Here is a 14,184-nt window from a genome sequence, read left to right as displayed (position 1 = left end):
GACAAAGAACACTTGAGAATGTAGGAGTAGAAAATGTAAACACCAAAACAACAAATAATTCTATCAATACATGAGCAAATGAACTGAACAGACAATTTTTTAAAGAAATACAAATGATCAGTAAATACATGAAAAAATATCCAACATCCATACATAGACAGACAGATAGATAGATAGAATCATACATATAACATCATATATTATATGATGTAAACAGAAACTGCTTGGGGGAACCAATGGGAGGAATGAAAGGGCAATGGAAGGCATATAGGATTTAAATACATTATATACATGTATGAGCAAAACCAATTAAAAATTGTAAGAATAAGAGAGTGATAATGTCTACAGATCTACAGGCATATGGAAAGCACTAAGAGTTACCAAATAAGTCTGTTGAATGAAACATAAAGTACATGTTTATATCGGCAAAAAGGTTTAGAAGATATGCTGACAACACAAAGAGGTGTGTTGCAAGAAATTTAAAGGAGACAGGCCACCAGGCCAACCATCCCCTTTTCTATTCAGGAATTCCTTATGTTCTCCTTAGGTTCTCACATCTGGACAGCTTGAGTTATGAATATTTGGCCCTAAACTGGGGCAATGAAAGAGTTTATGTATCTCAATTTCATTCTGCCTTTATGTATTAAGCATACACATACACACACACACACACACACTCATTTCAACTTTTGTTCAGCAAAGCACTTCCTATACAGTCATTACATCCTTATGATTCTTGGCGAAGGATGAGGGAAAGGAGCTGTGAACAAGCTTGTTCTGATCATGTCCACCCGCGTCTGATACCAAGGACATGTTCATGTTCATGGCACCTCACTTTCATAAATACAAGATTCTAAACAGTCCTTTGAATGTCCACCTTGAGTTCTGGGTTAGGCCTCTGTTTCTATAGCTTAGTTACTTTAAAGGAGAAAATGTTTCAAGGGTTAGAGGAAAAGGGCAGTTCTCTTCATTTCTTTATCTTCCTTCATCTTTTATAAATATGCCGTTAGGAAAGATTTTAGAGAGCATTGGTTAGAAGCCAAGAGTTGTGCTGACCCTTTTCGTTGTTGCCATTTCGTATTTCTTGCCTCAGGAACTGATGGAGCTTTCGAACATATTCATATTTTAATTTATACGATGTGGATCTGAACACAAATACCGAACACCTGCATTAGCACTTCCCAGTGAGCGAGCTCTGGGTCCCCAGCGTCTCTTTTGCTCTAAATCATCATTCCATCAGGTTAGCACTGGTATCTTTTATTTATAAATATAGAAATTGAGACCCAAAGAAGTTAAGGGACTTAGCCAAACTCATTTTCCCAAATGAGAAGTGTGCTTATGCTGACTGGCTCAGCCGTTTGCTGGAAGCAGAGGTAGAAGAGTAAATGTGATTTCAAACAGACAGAAAATAAAATTCTGCTGCTCAATATAACATTTTAAAAGAAAGTTGAAAAAAAGTACAAGCAATAGCTTTTGTCAGATGGGTGCATTTTTAAGAATCCCAATCTATTACACAGTAGTACATATATACATACTTAGTTATTTCAAGTACACAGAAAAGATGTGCAAAGGGGGAAAATCATATATTCACTAACTACTTCATCATAAGTTTGTTATCAGTTTTTAGATGCTTGAGAAAATATACAAATATTAAAGTCAACAGCATATTAAAATATTGAAGGTATTTATATTTATATTTCAAGTATCATACTTTTGCAGCAAAAATTCAAGTCTTGTGTTCTAATCAGCTTAACAATTACTGAAAACAATATTTTCCCAACAAAAACTATATCCAGGGCTGGGAAGGTGGCTCAGTGGTAGAGCACATCCCTTGCATGCATGAGGCCCTGGGTTCGATTCCTCAGCACCACATAAGCAAAAAAAAAGCCGGAAGTGGCGCTGTGGCTCAAGTGGTAGAGCACTAGCCTTGAGCTGAAGAGCTGAGGGACAGTGTCCAGGCCCAGAGTTCAGGCTCCACGACCGGACCCCCTCCCCAAAAAATAACTATACCCACATCCAAATGTAATTAGTAGTTGTTGGTGCAAACCAAAGCCTATTCAACATCTGAGCACAACAGATAGCAATGGGATTTAAACAAATAGACAATAGAAAGGTTATGATGACAGGGAGAAGGGCCAGGAGCAAGAAAGAGACTACTATACTCCCTATATCTAGTGAGGCCCTAGATGCTACAGAGCCCCTGAGGAGCAACCTCTGAGTCTCCAGGTCCTTCTGGGGTTCTGGGGTTCTCATTATGTCCTTTCAATCTCTCTCAAAACAAGAGCCCTGGCTTGGACTCCTTTGATTCTGTTCTCCTGATCTGTCTAGTCATTCATTGCCCACCTCTTACTGTCAGGGAGGACAGGGTATCCAGCAGCTGACTGAGCTCCTATTACAACCAGGACTATAAAAAGTGAGACTTTGTCGCACTGGTATAAGGCCTCCCACATACCAGGATGAATCTTGGATACTGAAGTTAGCTTGTTGAGAAATAGGCTCACCAAAGCCCCTTAACTGTCATCATTGGAACACTGGACTCCCTCTGGTAGCTCTAGCACTAGGCTTTATACTCTTTCTCTTCCAGCCTCCTCTGAGGTTCCCAACATGCCTCTAGCCCAGAGCTTGGAAGGGTTATAACATGTCACAGGTGATTTAAACTAATTCCAGTGGTGGTTGATTGATTTCAAGGACCTGACCTTCTGTGCATTAGGAAGATCTACTCTCACCTTCACTTTATTTTGTAGCTATCATTTGACTAGATGGGCCTGCCTTCTCTACTCCCAATAGCATTCATCACACAAAGCCTGTCTTTCCTGCTAGCCTGTAGGAAACAAGTCTGCCTTTGTTATAGTTTTATTCTTATTCTTAGAGGAATGCCCAGCACATTGTAGGGAATTGACTAGAATTTACTGAATGAATAAATGCATAGCATACATGTAGAATTGTCAAGTAATCAAATATTAGGGAAATGAATCGCCCTGTCATTATTTGAATATATTAATTGGCTGATACCTATGATATATTAGCCAACACATTTATATTAACTTGACCATTTTAACCAACATGAATAGAGTGGGGTGTGTGTGTGTGTGTGTGTGTATGTGTGTGTGTGTGTGTGTGTGTGGTTCTGGAGCTTGAACTCAAGGCCTGGGTGATATAACTGAGCATTTTTGCTCAAGGTTAACACTCTACCATTTGAACCACAGCTCCAATTCCAGCTTTTTGGTGATTAATTGGAAATAAGGGTCTCACAAAATGCCCTGGCTGGCTTCAAACCACAATCTTCAAATCTCAGCCTCCTGAGTCGCTAAATTAAAGGCCTGAACTACCAGCAACCAGCATATATGCATAGAACATATTTTGAAAAACAGCTTAATCAATGTCTGGGGATAGGAATGTTCTATGTATCAGTACATTCAGTTGTTGCCTCATAATAGGTGCACAATTTGTATCACTTGCCTTTCAATAATGTGTTAAAGCACAATTATTTTAAATCATATGTTTTATCCACCATCTTAATTTCTGTGAATATCTTTTCCTTTCAAAAAATAGTTGCTAAACTTACACATTTTGAGCAAAGAGAAGTAAAAGAGCTATTTACTAGTAGCAGTATTTCATTTAACAACAGAATTATAAGATGAGTACTAGCTCACATCTGTATTCCTAGCTCCTCAAGAGGCTCAGACCTGGAGAATGGTGATTTGAAATAAGTCTGGGAAGAAAAGTCCATGAGACTCTATCTCCACAATAACCAGCAAAATGCTGTACTAAAGACATGGCTCAGAGCCGGGTGCCAATGGCTCATGCCTATAATCCTAACTACTCAGGAGGCTGAGATATGAGGATCATGGTTCAAAGCCAGCCCAGGCAGGAAAGTCTGTGAGACTCTTATCTCCAATAAACCACTAGAAAACCAGAAGTGGCCCTGTGGCTCAAGCAGTAGAGCACTCACCATGAGCTGAAGAGCGTAGGGACAGTGCCCAAGCCCAGAGTTCAAGCCCCACAACTGACCAAAAAAAGACATGGTTTAGTATTAGGGAAGCAGCTGAGCAAGTATGAGATGATGAGTTCATACCCCAGCATAGCCATAGCCAAAAAGAAAAAGGAAAAAATAGAGCTACAAACTGTATTTTTCTCAAGAAACACATGGTTAGAAAAAGTGACACAAAATTACAGGAAACACATTCAGATAATCTCACTATACTTATTTAAAGCTAAGAATTTTATTAATCGATGATAAAAGGGACACATTACATTTAATTTAAATATTTAGTCTCAAATCATGATTGCTTTTGCCTCTACTATGTTATCCCAAATAAACTCAATTAATTTCCCAATTTCACTATTGTAGCACTCAGTTTGCCACTACTATAATGAAAAACCTGAGATAACCAACTTACAAATAGAAAAGGCTCATTTTGACTCACAGTCTTGGAGGCTTTAGTCTCTGTTGTTTTGGGCCACCGGTTTTGGACCTGTGAGGTGGGGATGGGAAGAAGGTCTTACAATCCCCTTAAACCACTCTTCATGACCTAATTGATTTTCCAATAGGCTCTACCTGTTAATGTTTCTACCACCTCCCAACAGTACCACCCGGAAAACCAAGCCTTTAACACATGGGTTTGCAAGTTCGTTTAAGAACCAAACTACGAAAAAAAAAAAAAGACCCAAACTATAACAGCTATCCAAGTACTCTCCTACATACACACACTTGGACATGATAAATTATCAAGGACATTCACACAGTGAAACTAAAAGAGGATAATCTTAGGAGAGCACAACAGGCTCAAAAGCTATGTGCATATGATCATATAAAATGATATTTATCAAAATGAACTGTAAGAAATGGAAACTAGAGTCTTGTTCTCCTTTGTTGCTGTTTTTGTTTTTCTGTCTTATTTGTAAGTTTACCTGTTTGGGAGAATGTAAAGACTGAGCAAAGAAATGGTGGGACAAAGAGTGAATAAAAGCAACAGTGTTATTCACTAGACAATATGTTGAAAATGAACTACAACCAGGGGAGCAGGAGAAAAAAAACTGGGAAAAAGCAAGAGAACTGACACTTCAAAAACAAATGTACTCATTACCTGACTCATGTTACAGTAACCCCTCTGTACATCACCTTTACTATAACAATAAAAAAGTCCTATCCTAATCAGCTCTATGATTTAGTGTACCAAGAACAACTAATGAATTAGTTATGAAAAGGAAAACAATTCTTTGTTGTTCTCCTAAAAGCAAACTTCCAGTCTAATGTGTTCATATCTAATTTCTCTACAAAAAGGATTGGTCTGATTAAATTTACATAAAATCTGAGTTCAATTTCTGCTTAGATGATGGCCATGTATGACTGTATGCTAGTTTTTCCTACATATTTTCCTACATATAGTATTTCATCTTCTAGCACATAAGATTATTTCCCTTTTACCAGTTCCAAGAAGAATCATCCATGCTAAAACATACTTGGGGCTTCCAAAATTGGCTTGGTTATTTTATTTTATTCTACCAAAATATTTATTTCCTCCTTTCTAAAACTGAGTTTAAGGGCTGGGCAATACAGCTCGGTTGCTTAAGTGGGCACCTCACATGTATGAGACTGTATTCACATAGTATGCTAGTTCAATAGCCAGCAACATACAGATAAAAACTCCAACACACACACACACACACACACACACACACACAAAACATACACATACACACCAAATCAGGGCATCATACTGTTAGTTAATGCAAAAATCTGTTATAAAGATCAAACGAGATCATACATGTGAAAAAGCTTTGAAATTCGACATGGGTTTTCATGTAAAAGTCATTTCTATCTTAGTACTTTTAGAAATGTATGTTTAAACCAAAATCAAGTTATTAAAAGATATAATAAGGCAATTCTAACTTCTGGGTCTTCTATTTGTATGAGTAAGGGAATCCTATAGCCTTCCTGTGGCTAAATGTTCTGTTAGTAGAAAATATTTGTATATATGTTTTGATCAAGGATAACAATTATTTTGTAATATAATATTTATATTTAATTCAAAAGTATTTTGAATCTCCATAGGATGACAATTATTTGCTAGAAATTAGGATATACAGGTAAAAATGGTACCATCTCTGGCTTCATGGAAGCCACAAAACTATCTTTCTATAATCATGGGAGATTTGTTCCATGACCTCTGATACCAAATCCTTAAGATATTCACATCCCTGTATAAAACTGCATAATGTTTGCATGCAAACTACACATGCTCTGTGTATTTTAAAATCATATATATTACTTACAATGCAATGTAGACAATTGCTACAGGAATGACCAAGAGAAAGTTTAAACATGGTCAGTACGTTTGCAATGTGAAATCATTTCAGTCAATGATTGTTTGAATCCAGAACGCAGACTCTAGAGATGTAGAAGGCTGACTGCACTATAGGTGAAAGAGGCATGTGAAGAAATGACTGCAGTACAGAATGACAAATGCTCTAAGGAGAGAAGAGCCAGACTTGAACTTCCAGGAAGAGGTGATGTTGGAGAGATGACTCTGTTTGAATATTTCAAACAGGAGAAAGCATAGGAAGAGGTCCAAAAATAAAAACAAGCATTCTTTGTTCAGGGACATATACAAACAATATTACAAAAGGTGTATTGTCATTTGAAGTGTGATGAAAGAAGAGGCTGAAGAAATGAAAACATTCCACCTACAAGGGAGCTTGTGCTTGTTAAGGGTGTATCACATTGATACTATGTTTCTCCCACTGGTGAACCCTGCCAACAGGCAGAACTAATGTGGCCCCACTTCTTGGATAGTAGAATTTATAAAAACCAGAGGAAAGAGGCAAACTTAATTACTATGAACGGAAAATAATCTTTGTAAATCTTAAAATACCTGACTTAAGGATCCACTTGGGGGAAGTGTTTGAGAAGCGTCAATTGACAGCTGCTATGCTCAGCAGAGATGTGGTCAGAGAAAAGTTTTAGCCAGTCACACATTCTGATGATGGTAAAAAGAATGTGTGTGTGAAGGATAACTGCAACAGAAAAGCCAGTTAGAAGGAAGTCTGGTCTTCAATAAAACTGACGTAAGTGGCTGGTCTATGGTGGAGATAAAAGGATGGAAAACCGCAATGCATTTGAGGACTAAACACAGGTGGGATGGAGGTGAAGGAATAGATGAAAAAAATAAAAGCTGGGCACCGGTGGCTCACGCCTGTCATCCTAGCTGCTTAGGAGGCTGAGATCTGAGGATCGCTGTTCAAAGCCAGCCCGGGCAGGAAAGTCTGTGAGACTCTTATCTCTAATAAACCACCAGAAAACCGGAAGTGGCTCAAGCGGTAGAGCTCTCGCCTTGAGCTGAAGAGCGCAGGGACAGCGTCCAAGCCCAGAGTTCAAGCCCCACGACCGACCCCCCCCCCCCCAAAAAAAGAAAGAAAACCTGAAGTGGTACTGTGGCTCAAGCGGCAGAGTGCTCGCCTTATGCTGAAGAGCTGAGGGATAGTGCCCAAGCCCCAGCGTCCGACAAAAAATAAATAAAAAGAAAAAAGAAGGCAAATAAAATGATCAAATGTAAGGCCATGGTCCTACCTTAGAAGACTAAGTGGACTAGGGACCAGCCAACAAGCAAGGGTATATTGCCAAAAGTTTATATGACTTCAGCACTAAATATATGAATTGCTCTAAGTTCACATAACTCCAAGTGAAAATGCGCAAAATCCATCCTGAGCATCTTCTCTGGTTCCTTCTATGAAAACTCTCAAGCACTTTCTTTTTGTTGTTGTTGTTGTTCCCCTTCCCCTCCCTAAATTAGATAAATGCATACAAGGTGTATGCAAGATGCAGGGTACCAAAATCAAATACAGTGAAAACAAGGAATATACCATAGGGGGAAGAACATACAAAAGAACCAAAAATAAATCACATAGTACAAAGAAAAACCTCTTGTGTCCATATCTTGTGGTTCATTTCACTTAGCATCATCCTATCTGGTCATATGTACATAGCTTTTGAGGTTTTCTGCTCATCTGATAAGATTATCCTAGACATATACTGCAAATAAGGGACATAAATATCCTAGACATATATTGCAAATAAGGGAAACCATAGGACCTATATATCTTTGGGTCTGGCTTACTCAAGCACTTTCAAAGAGGTCATAACTAGAAAGATATTTTGCCCTGTCACCTTTCCAGTTTTCAGGGATCATCATTGGAGCTTATACATACCCTAGATTTGATTCCTACATTGTTGCCTCTGCCTTCTGCCAACATGTCAACACCTACAACAAGCAGTAATTGCCTGGGCATGGTTTCCTTAGAGAATCATTGATCCACTAATTCTGTCTAGGTCCCTGGATTTCTGTCTTTTCACTAGTAGCAACACATGTCACTAACAATATGGATTGCTTATAAATAAGCAACCTGGAAGAAAATTTATTATCAATATTGTCCATCAGTCCTTCAGACTGGAGTTCCTATTTCTGAACTCTATTTCACTTTCAACAATTTTAAAAATCAATTTCATTGCAGCTTCTGGTGTCCCAATTGTAATAAAACAGATAGTGATCTCAGGTGGGGAATAAGCTTCAGAAACAGATGAACTCATAAGACAAAAATCCTATGTCCCTATCCTCCTGTTTTCATGCAAATGTTCCCAGTAATTAAATCAGGAAAGGAAAATATAGCAAAAACGTATCAGCCAAATGGTTTCAAAATTTCAAAAGAAGCTGTAAATATGATCCTTTTTAGAGGATCAGGCTCTAACTAGGGTAGGAGAAAGTGTAACAGTTGTTCTGATGAAGCAGTTTTTTAAATGCTTGTCAGTGACTTAAAGAGAGATAACTGATACATGTTGAAGAAGCTGGTGATATTTTAAATAGTTTGGACACTACGGAGAACATTTTTTTTTCCTTAAAGTAATGTACTGGGAAGTGTTGGCAAGATTTTATTTGAATGTAGCAGTGCTTATGTGAGGAAGTTATTTTGAATTACCCTAGTATAAATATGTATGATTTTATTTGTATTGAAAATTCCCCTTTGCAAGCAAGCGAATGAGGGAGAGTTATATCTCTATTGCTTTGTAAATGATTTAGGTATTTCATTCTAGAAATAAAATATACTAAGAATTCAAAAATAATGTCAGAATTCTATTTGTGCCCAACATGATTTTTGCACCTTTTGACTTTTACTGGCCACATGCAACAAGCACTATCTTTTGTCTTACATCTAGGATTTTTCTATGGAATTCATGAATGAATGCCTCTTATTCAGGTCCTCACATGGAACAAGCTCTGTCCTAGGCACTGGGCATACAGCATTAGAACTAATAATAGGAGTATTCTTCATCCAAACGTATTTCAGAGGGATATTCTGCTTCCCTTAGGCAATTTTCCATAGCAAAGAGGAAATTCCAAATCCTAGAGTCATATCTATTTTACAAGTTAAGCCTCTTGAAGCCTAGCATTGAGAACTAATTTTCCTTCTAAATAACATCCAGAAAGGTAAGAAGAAGAAATGAGGCTTGAAGCAAAGGATACCCAAGTTGAGAGAAAGATATCAGAGAAAGACCTTCAAATAGGGCTCAAACTTTTCCTTTGAGAAAACTTGGAGCAATCAGATATTGTAATTCTGCATGAAAATTAAATACTCTCAGAAGAAAAAAACTCCATTTGTTAATAGAGACTGTGGACTGAAGAAGGCAAAATGAAACTTGTCATCGTTGCTTGCTTGCTTTAGTAATTATGTGCTATGAGAAGGAGGAAAATAATTTATCATAAATTGCTACTTCACACTTGCCTTTCTAAGAAAACTCTATCTTCACTTGTGGACTTCATTCTTCCTTTTTTATTTCTTTTACAGAGAAAAATTCATTAAATTGTAATAGATTTTTCTGAAAATTAAACCACAAAAAGGCCCTCGCTCATTTAAAGAATAAGACTATGCACACAATTCTACATTTGTTCTTTTTCAGTCTGTCTGTAGAACTTGATAAAAAGGAGGTTGGTAGGCTCTAAGTATCCACAGTCCCTTCCTGCTACCCACATCGGTCCTCACTCTTAGCTCAAGGTGTAAGTTTCTGAGAAAAATGTCCGTTTACCCCTCCAAAGTTTGCTCATGAATGAAAGATGCCATAAAGAGCAGCAAATATTTATTATATGACAGGCACTGTTCCAGGGGTTGTGAAAGATATGTCCATGATAGATCACCTTTCCTTGTCAAATAAATTACTATGTGGAGATCCTAAATGAAGCAATAGCTTAAATTTTCCACATGACTGTGATTTACTTTAATGTAATAAAAGTATGATGATACTTTGCCCCAAATTCTAGGTCAATTGTTATTTCAAATGACATTTGCAAGTTTATTTGCCTCAATTTGAACATTTCTCTCAACCGTGCAAGAATCTTCCCCAAAAAAGCAAAACTTCAATACAGATCATTACTATAGAATGGCATGATAAAACTATGATAAGGGCTGGGAAGTTGGCTCAGTGGTAGAGTGCTTGCCTTCCAAGCATGAGCCAGACGTGGTGATGACTCAAGTGGTAGGGCGCTAGCCTTGAACTGAAGAGCTGAGGGACAGTGCCCAGGCCCAGTGTTTAGCCGTCCCACAATCGACAAAAAAAAAGAAAAGAAAAAAAAGCTATTTAAGTAAATTTTCCATGTCCCATCTAAAGAGTAAATAATAGTAACTAATAATGTAGCACAATGCTATACTGATTTCTCTAAATTGAAATCCCAGATATTTAGTAGGTTGATAAATTAAGCTTTAAAAGCACAGGGTTTGATTTTTTCCTTTTATTTCAAAGCCAAATATTTCCTATTAACTTTCAGCTACCTTCTATTCCTCTTCTAGATTGGTATCAGCTGTGTGCCAAGAACAATAGGTAAGTCAGTGTCCCTCAACCCAGAGAAGTTATCCTTCTGTCACAAGAGCCATACTTATGGTTCTACAGTGACTAAGGGAAAACATCTAATAGAAACAGATTTTTTTTTTGCATGTGTAGCAAAGCTAGCTCCAGAGAAAAAGAGAAAAAAAGGCCTGCTTTGCACTGTAACAGAACCACTGAAACAACACGCTCCCTGAGTCCATAGCCCAGTCCTCCTCTGACACTCTCCTTTCTAGGGCATAGGGTAGAAAAGTCACATACACAGTAGACCCTGCCAGGACCTGCTGACTCAATCTTACTCCCAAATATGCAGGCAGAGAATGAAGCAATGTCTCTACCATATACATACTCTCACCTTTTTGCTGTGTTGTTGTTTTTCTTTTTATAAGTAGATGTCCAGGCATTTAACCTGAAGTGACAAGAGGAAAGTGGCAAGATGCAGGCAACCTTTCTATTTCGTTTCTATCCTTTCTACCTCTCTACTACTCCACCAATTTTCAGACGTTTTGCTAAGAGCAGGTAACAAGTAGAGCAATGATAAGACCTACTTTTTTTTTTTTTTGCCTTGATCAAGTGAAATCTTTGATTGATACTTGTTGACCATGTTAAGCTGGCTGGAAAGGTGTTTCAAGCAAGTTAGAATACATAGGGAGAATTGGCTAGAAAAGAAAATATTCTCTTTACCATTACAAACGGAAGTATGAAATATATAATCAAGTTAAAGTATAAATTTTCATCTTAGTTAATATCACGATCTTCTATCATCACAAACACCCACTTTTTAAGTTACAAATTAAGAAATCCTATGATCCTATTCATTTTTTGATGTTATTATCGATAAACATTGTTTTATAAAATACATGAACCAATTAAATAACTCCAAATCAAGTCATAAAAACAAACAAATAAGAATAATGTATTTAAAGATAATAAAATCAAATAAAAATCATCTAAAAGATTTATTTCTGGACTGGGATGTAGCTCAGTGGCAAAGTGCTTGCCTACCAAGTACAACATGCTGGGGTCAAACCCCAGTACCAAAAAAGAAAAGACAGAGACAAAAGAAAATACAGTTAAAGGATGGGAATGTGGCTCAGTGGTAGAGTTCTTGCCTAGGATGCATGAAGCCCTGGGCTCGATTCCCCAGTACCACATACACAGAAAAAGCCAGAAGTGGCTCTGTGGCTCAAGTGATAGAATGCTAGCCTTGAACAAAAAGAAGCTCAAGAACAGTACCCAGGCCCTGAGTTTACACCCCAGGACTGGGGCTTAAACAAACACACACACACACACACACACACACACACACACACACACACACACATATACTGTTAAAAAACATAAAAGATATATTTACAGGTAATTACAGATAGGAATTACTATTCATTGATGTGATTACTTTCTGCAGATGTTTAGCATATATAGTTAGTTTTTTCCACTACCACTAGCTGGAATCTATTCCTTCGCTCATTTAAAAAATAATGTTCACAGGGTTTAAATGATGGAGTCAGCACAAAATTAACACTCACAAAAGAGAGAGTCAAATCTACTTCATGGATCTATAATATGCTATTACTGAGGTTAACATAAATAATCTGGTATAAAATACATGGATATCATTCTCTAGTCTACAGTGATAAAAGAAATTATATAAGAAATAAAAATGATTCTAGATTTGCATGGATTGTGATGTCTCTTTCATCACTAACTTGTCCTGGTCTTAGGCACAGCAGAGAGGCTAACACAGATCCTATGTAAGCCAGCAAGAATCTCCCAAGGGTCTTCCTAGAATTGGGGGATGGGAGGTTAGAAAAGTGATTGGACCAGGAAACTTTATCGGGAAGCCTGAGGCACCAAAGTCAGAGAAAGCATTAAGGCCAACATTATAACTAAAAAAAACAAAAAACAAAAAAAGAACTTAAGTGTTCTATAAGACAATATAAGTCACACATTTTTTAAAAAGGATCATACTACAGCAACCAGGAGAAGTATACGTGGGCCACAAATCATCATGCAGAGTGAATGAACACAAATAGTTTAGAAAGATGTGTCGAAAGATTAAAAAAAGAAACCAGGCACTGGTAACTCGTGTGTGTTATCCTAGCTACTCAGGAGGCTGAGATCTGAGGATCTTGGTTCAAAGCCATCCTGTGCAGGAAAGTCTATGAGACTCTTATCTCTAACCAGCAAAAGGCCAGAAGTGAGTCAAGTGGTAGAGTGCCAGACTAGAGTCAAAGAGCTAAGGGACAGCCCCTAGGCACTGAGTTCTAGGCCCACTAAAGGCACAAAAGAAAAGAGAAGTAGAAAGGGAGAGTAAGTGAGTGAAAGAAAGAAAGAAAAAAAAGGAAGAAAGAGAGAGAAAGAGAGGAAGGAAGGAAGGAAGGAAGGAAGGAAGGAAGGAAGGAAGGAAGGAAAGGAGGGAGGGAGGGAGGGAGGGAGGATAAGAATTTAGATGTTGGGGTAACAGAACAAGGTACATAGTACTCATAAATCTGATTCATGAAATTGTAATCTATTTGTACAACTACTTAATAATAATAAGTTATATGTCACATGACTGGTATTGGCTGTGAGAATGGCCCCATCAGATTCAAAGACCTATAAACAGCCAAGCACAAATGTCCCCAGGAATTGGGGGCAGTCATTGGTTCTTCCTAGGCCACAGTTTCCTTATTTAATGTGGCAGATGTAACTTCTTCAGATCTGCTATCAGAATTAAGAGATATATGAATGGATTTACCATTGTGCCAAATCTAGAGAAGAAAGGCTTCTTTTATAGCTATTATTATTTAATAATTGTAATTGCTATACAAATGAACAAATGATGACTTTTATAAAGTAAGGTTACTTGAAAAAAACTGCAAAAAAAATCCCTAGAATGGCAAAAATATAGAACTAAGTACAGTTCTATTGCAAAATGTATAATGTCTAATGTTTTACAGAATAACAAGTATTACAGAACTTTTACAAAAGTATGAAGTTATTTTCAAGTCTTTGGACAATTTGTAGGTCTAAACCATTTCTGGTCCAATCCTCAGGAAAAAAGAAAAGGGAAAAGGTACAGATCACTCCAAATCTCCTAAGCTAAATCAAATATTCCTTTTGGTAGCTTTAACTGACACAGAATATGGAATAGATCTTTCGAGAAAAGAAACTATTAAGGGACCCTTTAAAGTAGAGTCTTAAAGAACAAAAAAGCCACCAGTATAAGGACTAACTATCACAATATTTTTCCCCTACTATTTGCATTGATTTTTCAGCTTTGCAACTAAAGAAAATCTGGCCTCATGCACATTTAAGAGACCAGGGAATTT

Source organism: Dipodomys spectabilis, unplaced genomic scaffold (genome assembly GCF_019054845.1).
Source record: "Dipodomys spectabilis isolate Male_0828 unplaced genomic scaffold, ASM1905484v1 ptg000081l, whole genome shotgun sequence".
NCBI classification, from domain to species: domain Eukaryota; kingdom Metazoa; phylum Chordata; class Mammalia; order Rodentia; family Heteromyidae; genus Dipodomys; species Dipodomys spectabilis.
The sequence above is the reverse complement of the archived record's forward strand: the minus strand, read 5'-3'. Positions refer to the sequence as shown.